At 40.7% G+C, this 14,071-nt stretch overlaps 1 protein-coding gene and 1 long non-coding RNA gene across 4 annotated transcripts in view; one reads left to right on the top strand and one right to left on the bottom strand.

Annotated features, from left to right (window-relative positions):
* Positions 1-14,071, top strand: part of LOC129058477 (uncharacterized) — a 101,275-nt gene that overhangs the window by 27,452 nt on the left and 59,752 nt on the right. The window contains exon 2 of the long non-coding RNA XR_008523602.1: positions 1,634-1,888. This is a non-coding gene — a long non-coding RNA (uncharacterized LOC129058477). The remainder of the gene's footprint in view (positions 1-1,633; positions 1,889-14,071) is intronic.
* The window catches only part of NEPRO (nucleolus and neural progenitor protein), an 83,341-nt gene that overhangs the window by 42,121 nt on the left and 27,149 nt on the right, over positions 1-14,071 (bottom strand). Inside the window, exons 2-3 of one of the 3 annotated variants that reach the window (XM_054551520.2) lie at positions 3,958-4,065; positions 2,979-3,090 (exon numbers count right to left, since the gene is read on the bottom strand). The exons of the other annotated variants lie outside the window; for them this stretch is intronic. The gene's annotated coding sequence lies outside the window, so the exon portion shown is untranslated. The remainder of the gene's footprint in view (positions 1-2,978; positions 3,091-3,957; positions 4,066-14,071) is intronic. 3 annotated transcript variants of the gene reach the window in all.

The following is a 14,071-nucleotide window of genomic DNA, read 5'->3' as shown; positions in this document are numbered from 1 at the left end:
TATTCTACACAGTCTTGATGGGACTGGAAATCAAGATGCTAATACAGCCAGGAGGTTGGCCTAGGAGTCAAGAACAACCAATTATACCCTTTTATCAGGTCTTTCCATTTTAAGTAGACCAAAGCAAGGATGCAAAAGAAAAATGAACGGAGGATGTTTTTTCCAGCAGCAATGACCAGACAGTGTGGCTCCTGCCACCTGGATGTCCTGAGCTTCTCTGGCTCCTGCCCTGATTTCTGTGGCTTCTTGTCCTTTATGTGAGATCTCCGGTATACCGCCAATACATTCCTCTGTTATTTAAGTTAGCCAGGGTTTGCTTCCATTGCTTGGAGCAATAGAACCCGAGCTGACTCATCTGATTCCATAACTGACTGCTAGTTAGCATCAGAAGCTTTGCAAACAAATAGCCCCAAAGGGTATCCCAGTTAGGAACAGCCTGGAGTGCCCAGGACTTCTCCAATCTCCACCCCTGATTCTAGCCTCAGATGAGTCAACTACCATACCCATCTAGTTTTAGGGGGACACACGCAAATCAGTTGGGGACATCAATGCCCCAAGTTTCTGTTTGTCTTAACCTCACCTCCCACCATGGAATCACCATCTTCAGAACAGTCCAAGGTCTGCATGACCTGTGGGCTCTGCTCTGGTCTGGACCTTGAAGGCAGCGATCATGTCTCAGAAATCTTCATTCCTTGTGCTTGGTCCTAAGTAGGCAGTTAGGGTTCAAGCTGAGAAATATGCAGATGGCTTAGAGCTGTGGCCCTCAACCCTAGTCATACCTTTAAGTCACCTCAAAATTTTTTTAAAATGCAGATACTCAGATCAAAAATTCATTTGAGTTGTTCTGGAGTAGGACTCAGGAATTTTTCTGATTTTTGTTTTGTTTGATTTTGAGACAGAGTCTCGCTGTGTCACCCAGGCTGGAGTGCAGTGGTGTGACTTCAGCTCACTGCAACCTCTGCCTCCCAGGTTTCAAATGATTCTCCTACCTCAGCCTCCCAAGTAGCTGGGACTACAGGCATGCACCACCTCACTTGGCTAATTTTTTCTATTTATTTTATTTATTTTTTTTTCGTAGAGACAGGGTTTCGCCATGTTGGCCAGGCTGGTCTCTGACTCCTGACCTCAGGTGATCCACCCACCTTGGCCTTCCAAAGTGCTAGGATTACAGGTGTGAGCCACCGTGCCTAGCCTCTAATTTTATTTTTTGAAATAGTTTTAAACCAACAGAAAATTGCAAGAGTACTCTCTTTACCCAGATTCCCTAATTACTAGTTATTAACCTTTTAGAGAGAAAGAAAAAGATATGTATGTGTGTATACATATACACATATGTGTGAATAATTACACAGAAGTATATATATATATTTTGTTTGTTCATATATATGTGTGTGTACATTTATAGAGAAAGAGAGAAGTGAACTGAATTTATTATAGTATTTTTTTCTGACATCATGACCCATAACTCCTGCAGATTCCATTGTATGCTTTCCCCAAACAAGAACACTCTTCTGTATTACCATATAATACCTTTCCAATCTGAAAATCTGCATCAACCAACACTACCTTCCAATCCGCTAATCCCATTCAAGTTTCTCCAACAGTCCCAATACCATGTTTTTCCTTTTTCCAGGAATACCTATTGTCTCATTGTTCTCCTTCAGTCTGGAACAGTTCCTCCTTCTTTCTCTGGCTCTGGATCTGCATCCCTGACAGTCTTAAAGAGGACAGACCTTTCATTCATGAGGATGACCCTCAACTTGGCCCAGTCGATGTTTCCTCAGACTCAAGCCTTGCATTCTTGGCAGAAAGACTGAAGAAATGATGCTGTGCTCTTCTCAGTGCTTCACGTCAGGAGGCTCTACTCTCTCAACTGGCCCCACTATTGGTAATGTTAACCTTGGTCACTTAGCCAAATTTGTGTCTGCCATTGTGAAGTCATCATTTTTCCTTTGTATTTGATTAGTACTTTCTTGGGACATATTTCAATGTCACACCAGTATCCTATTCCTCATCAAACCTTCACCCAGCAGCTGAGTATCCATGAATGACTCTTACCTTTGTCAACCACTGTAGGTTGACTGCCAGATGGAGATTGTCTATTGCCAACATTTAAAATGGTGTATGTTCTATTGTAAGAAAGAGCTTTACTTTCCCCTTCATTTGTTTGTTTGTATAGTCGCTCATTTATATCCATGTGGGCTCATACATTCTTATTTTATTCATTGAATTTCAATCCAGTATTTTCATTATTTATTTTGATGCTTTGGTTGTCTCAGATTTGGCCAGTGGGAGCTCCTTCATGCAAACTTCTCTCTCCTTTTGACATGTCCCTGTCATTTTTGGGGCACTTCTTTATTTTCTGTCACAAGATAATTCAGGCTCATTTTGTTCTTTCCTTGCCCTAGCCCTATAATCAGCCATTCCTCCAGGAGCTTGGCTTCTTTTTGTGGAGGGGATATTTAAAAGCCAAGATCTGGGAACTTGGTGTGTATATTGCTACATGTTTCTATAATTATTTCTGTATCTATATATATTTGAAAATTCATGAGTTTCTACCAATACTTCCAATTTCAATCCAACACCTTAGGATCTCCCTAGCTTTTCCTATTTCCGTGATTATAACTCTTGTGCCAGATGATAAGAAATGTGGATCTGACTGTACTCAATGTATTCATGTATTTTCTCAGGGAGCTAACTTATTTGCTGAATATAACCAATCCCCAGCCTTCCAACTGCCTCTCTCACTTGCCACCTCTGCATCTTCCCCCACTGTCTTCCTCAGCAATCAGACTGCCTCTTGCCAAGTCATCACCACAGCACCGCCTCCTCCCTCACTGTCCCGATCCCTTAGATGAAGATGAGAAGAGCAAAGAAAGGATTAGTATTTTTAAAGGGGTTTCCAAGTGATTCTAAGTATGCAGGCAGACTTATGTACGTCATTTGGACCATATAAGTAATAGGCATACAGTACTTACATCTAAGCCTGAGTCCCAAATTATCAAACACACCATATGACATTTTCCTGGAAGCATTCCTTTTTTGGTAAGGATTCAGTGTTTCACAATTATCAGTGGAGCTGGCAGGTCCCTGGAAGTGGTAGGGAGTCATAAGACTTCAGAAACAAGATGGTGTCTTAGTCAGTTCAGGCTGCTGCAACACATTACCAAAGACTGGGTGACTTAAACAACACACATTTATTTCTCATAGTACTAGAAGCTGGGAAGTCCAAGATCGAGGTACCAGCAGGTCCACTGTCTGGGGAGGGCCTGCTTCCTGGCTTGCAGATGAACAGCTTCTCCTGACATCCTCACATGGCAGAGAACAGAAAGAGACAGCAAGCTCTTGGGTCTCTTTCTATAAGGGCACTAATCTTATTGATAAAGGCTCCACCCTCATGACCTAATTACCTCCCAAAGGCCCAACCTTCTCATACCATCACATTGGGGATTAAGATTTCAACATATGAATGTGGGGAAGGACACAAACATTCAGTACATAACAGTTGGTAGAATAGCAGAAGTAGGGAATACCATGGGAAAGTACATAATTTTGCTTCAGGCTGGCCCTGCCTGTGCCCTCTCAAAATTATCTCATGCACCCTCTCTGGAATGTGCATATGAGTCACTGCTCCCTAATCTAACTTGCAGTCAACCTTTTTTGACTCCTGAACTCTATGAAGAACATGCCTGCTTTGAATTTTTTGAAAGCTTCACTCCATTTCCAGAGGTCTTCTTGTATTTTTCCACTTTGAAGAAAGAATTACACTCCTGGTAAGGAGTATAACCAGTGGACACACAGTTTTGTCTTGAGCTCATCTCTACCAGTACCTCAGCCTTGACCTCTGATGTCTGCTTTTGGCTGCCTGAACCTTAGACCCCAACTCAACAACCTCACTGCCTTCTTTATCTAGTCTTTGCAATATGGACTGGTAGGAATCGCAAATCCAGCACTAACCTCCACAGGCCAGAACTGCCAAAGTCGAGCAGTATTAACCTGCCTGAGCCAAAGGTACTGCATTCTCTTCAGCTCCACACGAATGAAGAAATTTGTCAAATATTTATTCTGGAAGATAAATTAAAATCGAAAGGAGAGTGAATGATTGAATTCTGTTATTGCCTTTCTTGGCTCCTTATGTTACTGGAGAAAGCCATAAAACCTTATTTGTGCTGTTCATTTTCATATTTTCATGCTTACATTATAGCAGAAAGAAAAGTCAAGGCTGGCTCCAGATGAAACATCTCTGTCTGGAAAAGGAACACTTTGTCCCAAAGCCACAATTAGCACAGCCCTGCAAAGCAAACTTACACAACAAATTCAGGGCAAAAGTCAAATAAGAGAAGAGCTAAAAGGAGACAGAGCCCAACAGATGGAGGCTCTTTAATTTATTAAAGTGAAAAAGGTCCACAAAAGATATAGTCAATATCTGGTTTGTCAGTAATAGCAGGTTGGTCTCCAAAATCTTCCTCTGACATGATCATCAGTTCCCAGAGATCATCATGCATGGCATTTCAAGAAGGAACCCCTGAGCAAATCACAGACTGACATGGACCACAAAAAAAAAAAAAAAAACTCATGTGAAGTGGACGGAGTTCACACTGCTTAAAGTTTAGCACTGGGAGCACCTACTTTTTTGTAAGATAGAAACAGGGAAGCACGGAGGTTACTATGTTTTCATGGGTATGAGTTTCTGCATTAAAAATAAAAGTATCAGAATAAGAAAGGAACAGAAATTTAAAAAACCAGACCAACTTGTAACCTGAAAATAATACCACAATAAATAGAATAAATTAGAGCCTGGAGCTAAGACTAGGCTGGGAAATTATCATAATTACATTCCATAAGAAAAATTATGACTGTCAGGAAGATCGTTCTAATCAAGGCATAAAGAAATTCAGTCAGGCCAGGCACAGTGGCTCAAACCTGTAATCCCAGCACTTTGGGAGGCTGAGGTGGGTAGATTCCCTGAGGTCAGAAGTTCAAGACCAGCCTGGTCAACATGCTGAAAACCCATCTCTACTAAATATACAAAAATTAGCCGGGCATGGTGGCAGGTGCCTATAATCCCAGCTACTCAGGAGGCTGAGGCAGAAGAATTGCTTGAACCCGGGAGGTGGAGGTTGCAGTGAGCCGAGATTGTGCCTTTGTGCTCCAGCCTGGGCAACAAGAGCGAAGAGCAAAACTTCGTCTCAAAAAAAAAAAAAAAGAAAGAAATTCAGTCTGGGCTTCACTTGTGTTCTTACTATGTGCAGGGCATTGTGTTGACACCACAGACTCATGGAAGAACTAGAAGGTCTGGTTCCTTCTAGTTATATGCCAGGTCTGTGGTGTGCTGTAATTGGCTAAGACTGACTTGTGGGAACATATTGTTAAATATTCAGGAAATTCTTGAGCAGGTTGCTAAACCATTGTTAGCTTGAAATTAGCCACAAAAGAATATTTAAACCATGAACATGGACAAATGCTGCACATCAGGACTTTGTTTTCAGGGAGCCAGCTTAGCAACACACCACTGCCGTAAACATACATACACCACAGCCGTGCCTAAGGCTGCAGATGATAGACTTAGAAAGACTTGTGTATCAGCTTGAATGTTATTGATGTATATAAATATTACTGATACATGTACATTTATTTTGCATTCCGAAACATTACTGAAGTTGTTTATCAGTTCCAGGAGCCTTTTCACAGAGTCTTTGGGGGGTTTTCTAGGTATGAAATTGTATCATCCTCAAAGAGAGATAGTTTGACTTCCTTACCTGTTGGGATACCTTTTATTTCTTTCTCTTGTCTGATGGCTGTGGCTAGCACTTCCAGTACTATGTTGAACAGGAGTAGTAAGAGTGGGCATCCTTGCCTTTTTTCTGTTCTCAAGAGGAATGCTTCCAGCTTTTGTCCATTCAGTATGATGTTGGCTGTGGGTTTATCATAGATAGCTCTTACTATTTTGAAGTATGTTCCCTCAATGCCTAGTTTATTGAAGGTTTTCTATCGTGAAGAAATGTTTGATTTTAATGAAAGCTTTTCCCACATCTATTGAGATGATCATGTGGCTTTTGTTTTTAATTCTGTTTATGTGGTGAATCACATTTATGAATTTGCATATGTTGAACCAACCTTGCATCCCAGGAATGAAGCCTACTTGATCATGGTGAATTAGCTTTTTGATGTGGTGTTGGATTCAATTTGCTAGTATTTTGTTGAGGATTTTTATGTCTGTTTGTCAGGAATATTGACCTGTAGTTTTTTGTTGCTGTTGTTGTGTCTTTGCCAGGTTTTTCTATCCAGGTGATGCTGGCTTTATAGAATTAGTTAGGGAGGAGTCCCTCCTGTTTGATTTTTTGGAATAATGTCAGTAAATTGATACCAGATCTTCTTTGTACACCTGGTAGAATTTGGCTGTGAATCAATGTGGTACGAAGCTTTCTTTGGTTGGTAGGTTTTTTATTAGTTGCTCAGTTTCAGTGCTCAATATTGGTCTAATCAGGATTTCAATTTCTTCCTGATTTAATCTTAGGAGATTATGTGTTTCCAGGAATTTATCCATTTCCTCTAGATTTTCTAGTTTGTGTGTGTATAGGTGTTCATAATAGTTTAGAGGATCTTATGTATTTCTGTGGGATTGATTATAATGTCACTCTTGTCATTTCTGATTATGTTTATTTGGATCTTCCCTCTCTTTTTCTCCGTCTCTCATGTGTGTGCTCACGCAATGTAGCTAACAGTCTATCAATCTTGTTTATCCTTTCAATGAACCATATGATCATCTCAACAGATGCAGAAAAAGCTTCAACATAATCCAACATCCCTTCATGATAAAAAGCCTCAACAAACCAGGCATTGAATGAACATACCTCAAAATAGTAAGAACCATCTATGACAAACCCACTGCCAGCATCTTACTGAATAGGCAAAGCTAGAAGCATTCCCCTTGAGAGCCAGAACAAGACCTATTCAACATAGTACTGGAAGTGATAGCCAGAGCAATCAGGCAAGAGAAAGATATAAAAGACATCCAAATAGGAAAAGAAGAAGTCAAATTTTCTCTCTTCAGGGGTGATATGATTCTATACCTAGAAAACTCTAAAGAGTCCACCAAAAGGTTTCAGCAACTAATAAACAACATCAGTAAAGTTTCAGGATACAAAATCAAAGTACAAAACTCAGTAGTATTTCTACACACCAATAACGTTCATGTTGAGAGCCAAATCCAGAATGCAATCATATTTACAATCACCACACACAAAAAATACCTGGGAATACAACAAGCCAAGAAGGTGAAAGATCTCTATAAGGGGAACTACAAGACACTTTTGAAAGAAATAATAGATGACACAAACAAATGGAAAAACATTCAATTCCCATGGATTGGAAGAATCAATATTGTTAAAATGGTCATACTGCCTGTGTTAGGCCATTCTTGCATGGCTATAAAGAAACACCCAAGACTGGGTAATTTATAAGGAAAGAGGTTTAACTGGCTCATAGTTCTGCAGGCTGTACAGGAAGCATAGAGGCATGGCATTGCTTGCTTCAGGAGACCTCAGGAAGCTTCCAATCATGGCAGAAGGCAAAGGGGAGCAGGCACATCACATGGTGAGAATGGGAGCAACAGCAAGAGAGAGAGTGGGGGCAGGGAGGTGCCACACACTTTTAAATGACCAGATGTCACAAGAACTCACTCACTATCATGAAGACAGCACCAAGCCATGAGGAACCCACCATGATCCAAACACTTTCCTCCAGGCCCCACTTTCAGCACTGGGGATTTCATTTCAACATGGGATTTGGGCAGGGACAATATCCAAACTGTATCACTGCCCAAAGCAATCTACAGATTCAACACTATTCCTATCAAACTACCAATGACATTTTTCACAGAACTAGAAAAAGCTATTCTAAAATTCATATGGAGCCAACAACAAGCCCAAATAGCCAAAGCAAGCCTAGTCAAAAAGAACAAAGCTGGACGCATCACCTTACCCACTTTCAAACTATGCTTATAAGGTATAGTAATCAAAACAGCATGGTACTGGTACAAAAAAAAAAATACATAGACCAGTGGAAAAGAATAGAAAACCCAGAAATAAAGCCTCATATCTATAGCCATCTGATCTTCAACAAAGTCAACAAAAATAAACAAAGGGGAAAAGATTCCCTATTTAATAAATGGTGCTGGGATAGCTGGCTAGCCATATGCAGAAGAATGAAACTAGTTTTCTAGCTTTCACCATATACAAAAATTAATACAAGATGGATTAAAGTTTTAAATATAAGACCTCAAACTATAAGAATCCTAGAAGAAAACCTAGGAAACACTATTCTGGACACTGGCCTTTGGGAAACAATTTATGAATAAGTCCTCAAAAGCAATGGTAACCAAAACAAAAATTGACAAGTGGGACCTAATTAAATTAAAGAGCTCCTGCACAGCCAAAGAAACTATCAATAGAGTAAACAGACAACCTACAGAATGGGAGAAAATGTTTGCAAATTATGTATCCAATGAAAGCCGAATATCCAGAATCTATAAGGAACTTAAACAATTGAACAAGCAAAAAACAACTCCATTAAAAAATGGGCAAAAGACACGAAGAGCTACTTATCAAAAGAAGACATACAAGTGGCCAACAAACATATGAAAAAATGCTCAACATCACTAATCATTAGAAAAATGCAAATCAAAACCACAATGAGATACTATCTCACACCAGTCAGAATGACCATTATTAAAAAGTCAAAAAACAACAGATGCTGGTGAGGCTGCAGGGAAAGGGGAATGCTTATACACTGTTGGTGGGAATGTAAATTAGTTCAGTCACTGTGGAAAGCCATTTGGAGATTTCTCAAAGAACTTAAGACAGAACTACCATTCAACGCAGCAATCCCATTATTGGGCATATATCCAAAAGAAAACAAATTGTTCTACCAAGAAGACTTCCACTCACATGTTCATCACAGCACTATTTACAATAGCAAATGCATGGAATCAACCTAGGTGCTAATCAGTGGTGAACTAGATAAAGAAAATGTGGTTCATATATACCCTGGACTACTACATAGCCATAAAAAAGAAAGCATCATGTCCTTTGCAGCAACATGGATAAAACTGGAGGACATTATCGTAAATGAATTAATATAGACAAAGAAAACCAAATGTTACATGTTCTCATTTATAAGTGGGAGCTAAATATCAGGTGCTCATGGACATAAAGATGACAACAATAGAAACTGGGGAGGAGGGAGAGAGGCATGGGTTGAAAAATTAACTATTGGATACTACTATGCCTAGTACCTGGGTGACAAGATCATCCATACCCCAAACCTCAGCATCACACAATATACCCAGGTAACCAACCTGCACATGTACCCTCTGAATCTAAAATAAAAGTTGAAAAAAAAAGAAAGAACATAAGGAATGACACAAGAAAGGACACGGTGACTACTGTGAAGCCAGTCTCCAGGACAGGACAAAGCCATTTGGTACCATGGGGAAGCTCCTGTTGAAAGCAAGACTCAAGGAAAGTGGGGAAAAAAATCTGTGTTTTATGCTAGCCAACCTTAATCACCATCCTCACCTCATCCCTAGCCAGGGCCATCCTATCAGCCTATTAGGCTTCCAAGGAAAGGCAGAGAGGAGCACAAAAGAAAGAAGGGGTAGGTAGAAAAGCTGCTGAGGCATAGAATTCATTGGCTTCTAGAGATGGAAGGGCCTTGAATATTACCCAACCCAGTCCCATTACTTATAGTTATGGGAATAGAGCCAAAGAGGTAAAACGACACCAAGGTTATATAGCTAGTTAAGTGACACAGCCAAGGCTAGAAACTCGGTGTCACTCATTACCCCTACATGATGCTAGGTACTATGTTGGTTCCTAACCTCGGCTCTTCTACTGCCACGCCAGTATAACTTACGTGCACGTATGGAGAGGCAGCATGGAATTAAAGGAAGAACTGAAGCTGATTAATCCCTCCCTCCAAGCCAGCACATTGAGTATGAGTTGTTTCAGAATAATTTGGCTTATTAATTCCAGCTAGGAAGGGCCTGCCAACTTAGGAAAGGGATGGGGGCTGAAGAGCTGATCATGAAGATGCTGTGTATGTACCATCTGGTGTACACTGGAAAAAAGTGTCGTTTGTCTTAAATTGAGTTCCAAGTCATAATTTCTTCACTCACAACCTTTACTCCCTAAGAGACTACCAGAAATGAGCTGGTGATTTCAATTCCTTCCAGATGGAAAAATGTTGATGTCATCCCAAACCTTGCCTCTGTGAGAGTCATTTTATTCTTCCCAGCATAATAGAGCAGCTGAAGCAGAGGTGTCAGAGTTGGAAGGAGTCCCTAAAACGAAACCGGCCCCTCTAGAGCCACTTCCTATCTGTCAAGGTTGCACTTCTCAGACTAAGGAGAGAAATTTGTGCTGTGGCTGCACTAGTGGCACCTTCTCAGGAAACAGAAGATTTGGTTCTGTACTTGCCAACCAATTCCTGTTATCAGCCTTTAACTTACATTATATTTTAAGGAGAGAGGTCCTTATTTAGACAAGCTAAATAAAACTTTTGTAACAGAATGAATCCAGGCTGGTCCCCAGAGGGATGGATGGAATGTATAGCTTGATTGTTCCTCTGCCTCTCTGATTGCAGTGATCATTTCAACAGAAGCAGCAAGTCGACTTTTAGCAATGTGGACTTTCCGTGGCAAGAGGATTACAGAGGTTTCCTTCAAAGGGTCGTTTTGAAGGCTAACTTTGGGGGAGAAGAATAATCTCAGATCAATTTTCAAGATTCTTACTTTGTGCCTAATAATTAACTGTATTGCTGAGATGACTCATCACCCATAGCTACATCCACCAAACAGATGGGTGACCCCACATAGCTGGGAATAAAGTGAAGCTGTAGAGACCGAGAGCAAAACAAAACTGAAACATTTACTACAAACTTACCCTCCGACCTCTCTCTCACACACCGTACCCGGAGGGCAGCGGCTCCATCTAGGTGAGACAGACTGTTATATGATAGGTGAGCTTCATAACAACTCTACTTCATAACAAGTCTACTGGGTGACTAACCATCCCAGTTTGCCCAGGACTGAGAGGGCCCCTGGGATGTCACATTTAATTTTAAAATCAGAATAGTCCTGTAACTTCATTTTCCCCTGCCTCCAATTTACTAATTAGGAATTTGAGACTCCAAGAAATCAAGAAACTCATTCAAGATCACATACGGTTTAATGGCAGATCTGAATTCATATCCTACTCCAACTTCAAAGGCAGGACTCTCCTTCCAATGCCTGTTGATATTTCCATGTAGTGACAGAGAAAGTGTGAAAATATTAAATAGGTCAATGTTTTACTTGTATTTCTCCAGACTAGGGGCCTATTTAACAAGAAAACAGTCTTAAAAACCCAGGCTTGGATGAGAAATGTTTCCTAAATTTCTTTGGGAAAGAAGCATAGAGAACTCAGATCATAAAGTATTTCTCATATTTTACAGAAGATACAACCCAATTGTAAAGACTAGACCATGAGTAGGGAAACCCTATATTCCAGTGTTCCAGTCCTGGTTTATTCCTGTTGTCCTGATGAATCATTACAACTGCTCCCTTTCACACTCAGAAAAGTCCTAGTTTCGATGATAAATTATATCATCCCCAAGCCAAGAGGCTCACCATTTCATGGTAGAAGAAGAATGTGAGATTGGAAAGAAAAGAAAGCCCACTATTTCTGACTGAGGAGTTTTGAGAAGAGACAAATGAGAGGAAAGCAAAAGCAGATGATATAGAAAGGAACCAGGCAATGGAATGCTGGAGTCAGCTTATACAGGCTAGCAAAGTCTCCTTTTAAATATTCAGACATTTTTTAAGCAGAGTGCAAATATTTATACCCTCCTCAGAAATCAGCAAATGTTACAAACAAGGGCCTTTTTTTCCCCCATAGATCAAGTGACCAGCACACTCTTGATTCCAAAGCACTCTCTTTTCTCTTTCTCTCTTTCTCATTCTCTCTCTCTTTCTCTGTCTCTCTCTCTTTCTCATTCTCTCTTTCTTTCTGTCTCTTTCTCTCTCTCACACACACAGACACACACACACACACAGACACACACACACACACACAGTCTATGACTAAAATGACAGGAGTGCTTTAGAAGTACCAAATTAAGTCAACTGAATTCCAAGGAGAGGAATCTTATTTATTTATTTTTTTTTTTTTGAGATGGAGTCTGGCTCTGTCACCCAGGCTGTAGTGCAGTGGCGCTATCTCAGCTCACCACAACTTCTGCCTCCCAGGTTCAAGCGATTCTCCTGCCTCAGCCTCCCGAGTAGCTGGGACTATAGGTGCACGCCACCACACCCGGCTAATTTTTGTATTTTTAGTAGAGATGGGGTTTCACTATGTTGGCCAGGCTGGTCTGGAACTCCTGACCTCGTGATCCGCCTACCTGGGCCTCCCAAAGTGCTGGGATTACAGGCATGAGCCATTGTGCCCAGCGAGAGCAACCTTTATTCCAACTTCTCATCTGGGGCTCTGGAAGGATGTTACCACCTAGATCAATGTGGGGTGTGTTACTTTCATGCAAACCTAGTGGTACAGTGTAGTTAAGCAGAGAAAGGCACACAAATTTATCTTTCCTAAGTCACTTTCAGTTGCCCATGGCATGTATAACTCAAATTTAGTTGAGAACCTATCTGAAAAACTTGCCAAAAAGTGCCTGCCAACCTGAGGTGACTCTCAGCAGAGGGAACCACCTAGATCAAGACCAAATGTATAATAAGGTCTCAGCTCAATTCCAGAGGGGTTCACAGATGAGGCAAGAATGCCAGGGATGGTTACTGTCCCCGGTGGAGCCAAAAGGAACCTGAGCAAGTATTCTGCTGGCCACTGACTTTAATGAATGCCTGCAAGGCCAGTGGTGACCAAGTGGACAAAGGGCATCTCTGTGATTCCGGAAGAGCAGAGGGCACATAATAGTAAGCACTCAACAAATACATGCTCTCCCTCAACTTATGTCTATTTTTCTTCCTGACTACTGGCCCTGGTATCTTTGGGCCCAACATTAGATACAAAGCAGTAACCTCAAATAGACTGCTTAGCCAGCTTCCACGACTGTTTGAGATCTAATTCCTGCTAAAAATTCCCTGAGCCGAGATTACACCACTGCACTCCAGCCTGGGTGACAGAGTGAGACTCTGTCTCAAAAAAAAAAGAAAAATTATCTTACTCTATATTTCTCATCTCTGATCAAACCCTAACTGTAAAAAAAATTGGTACTAGGAGTGGTTTCAGTGAAGCAAAACTTTAAAGACGGGTTCTTGAATTGCCTCTGGGTTTTCTAAAAGTGTTACCCTGATCTGATTAGATTTTACCTACTTCCAGGGGTAAACAACATACTGATAATTCACAGCATGCGGAGGCAAAACTTATGTACTCATCTTCCACCTGCAAACCTAGGTAATCATCTGCCATTAGTAGTCAAGTCTTTTTTTTTTCCAATAAGTTTTTGGGGAACAGGTGGTGTTTGGTTACATTAATAAATTCTTTAGTGGTGATTTCTGAGATTTTGGTGCACCCATCACCCAAGCAATGTAAACCGTACCCAATGTGTAGTATTTTATCCTTCACCCCACTTTCACCCTTTCCCCCAAGTCCCCGAAGTTTATTCTATCATTTTATGCCTTTGCATCCTCATAGCTTAGCTCCCACTTATAAGTGAGAACATACAATGTTTGATTTTCCATTCCTGAGTTACTTCACTTAGAATAGTGATTTCTTCCAGTACTGTTTTATAGTTTTCCTTGCAGAGGCCTTTCACCTCCTTGGTTAGGTATATTCCTAAGTTTTTTTTCTTTTATCTGTTTGTAGCTATTGTGAAAGGGGTTGAGTTATTGATTTGATTCTCAGCTTGGTCATTGTCGGTGTATAGCTACTGATTTGTGTACATTAATTTTGTATCCTGAAACTTTGCTGAATTCCTTTATCAGTTCTAGGACCTTTTGGGGAGTCTTAGGGTTTTCCAGGTATACAATCATGTCATCAGCAAACAGACGATTTGACTTTCTCTTTACCGATTTGGA

The sequence above is a fragment of the Pongo abelii genome, chromosome 2 (genome assembly GCF_028885655.2).
Source record: "Pongo abelii isolate AG06213 chromosome 2, NHGRI_mPonAbe1-v2.0_pri, whole genome shotgun sequence".
Classification (NCBI taxonomy): domain Eukaryota; kingdom Metazoa; phylum Chordata; class Mammalia; order Primates; family Hominidae; genus Pongo; species Pongo abelii.
The sequence above is the reverse complement of the archived record's forward strand: the minus strand, read 5'-3'. Positions and strand labels throughout refer to the sequence as shown.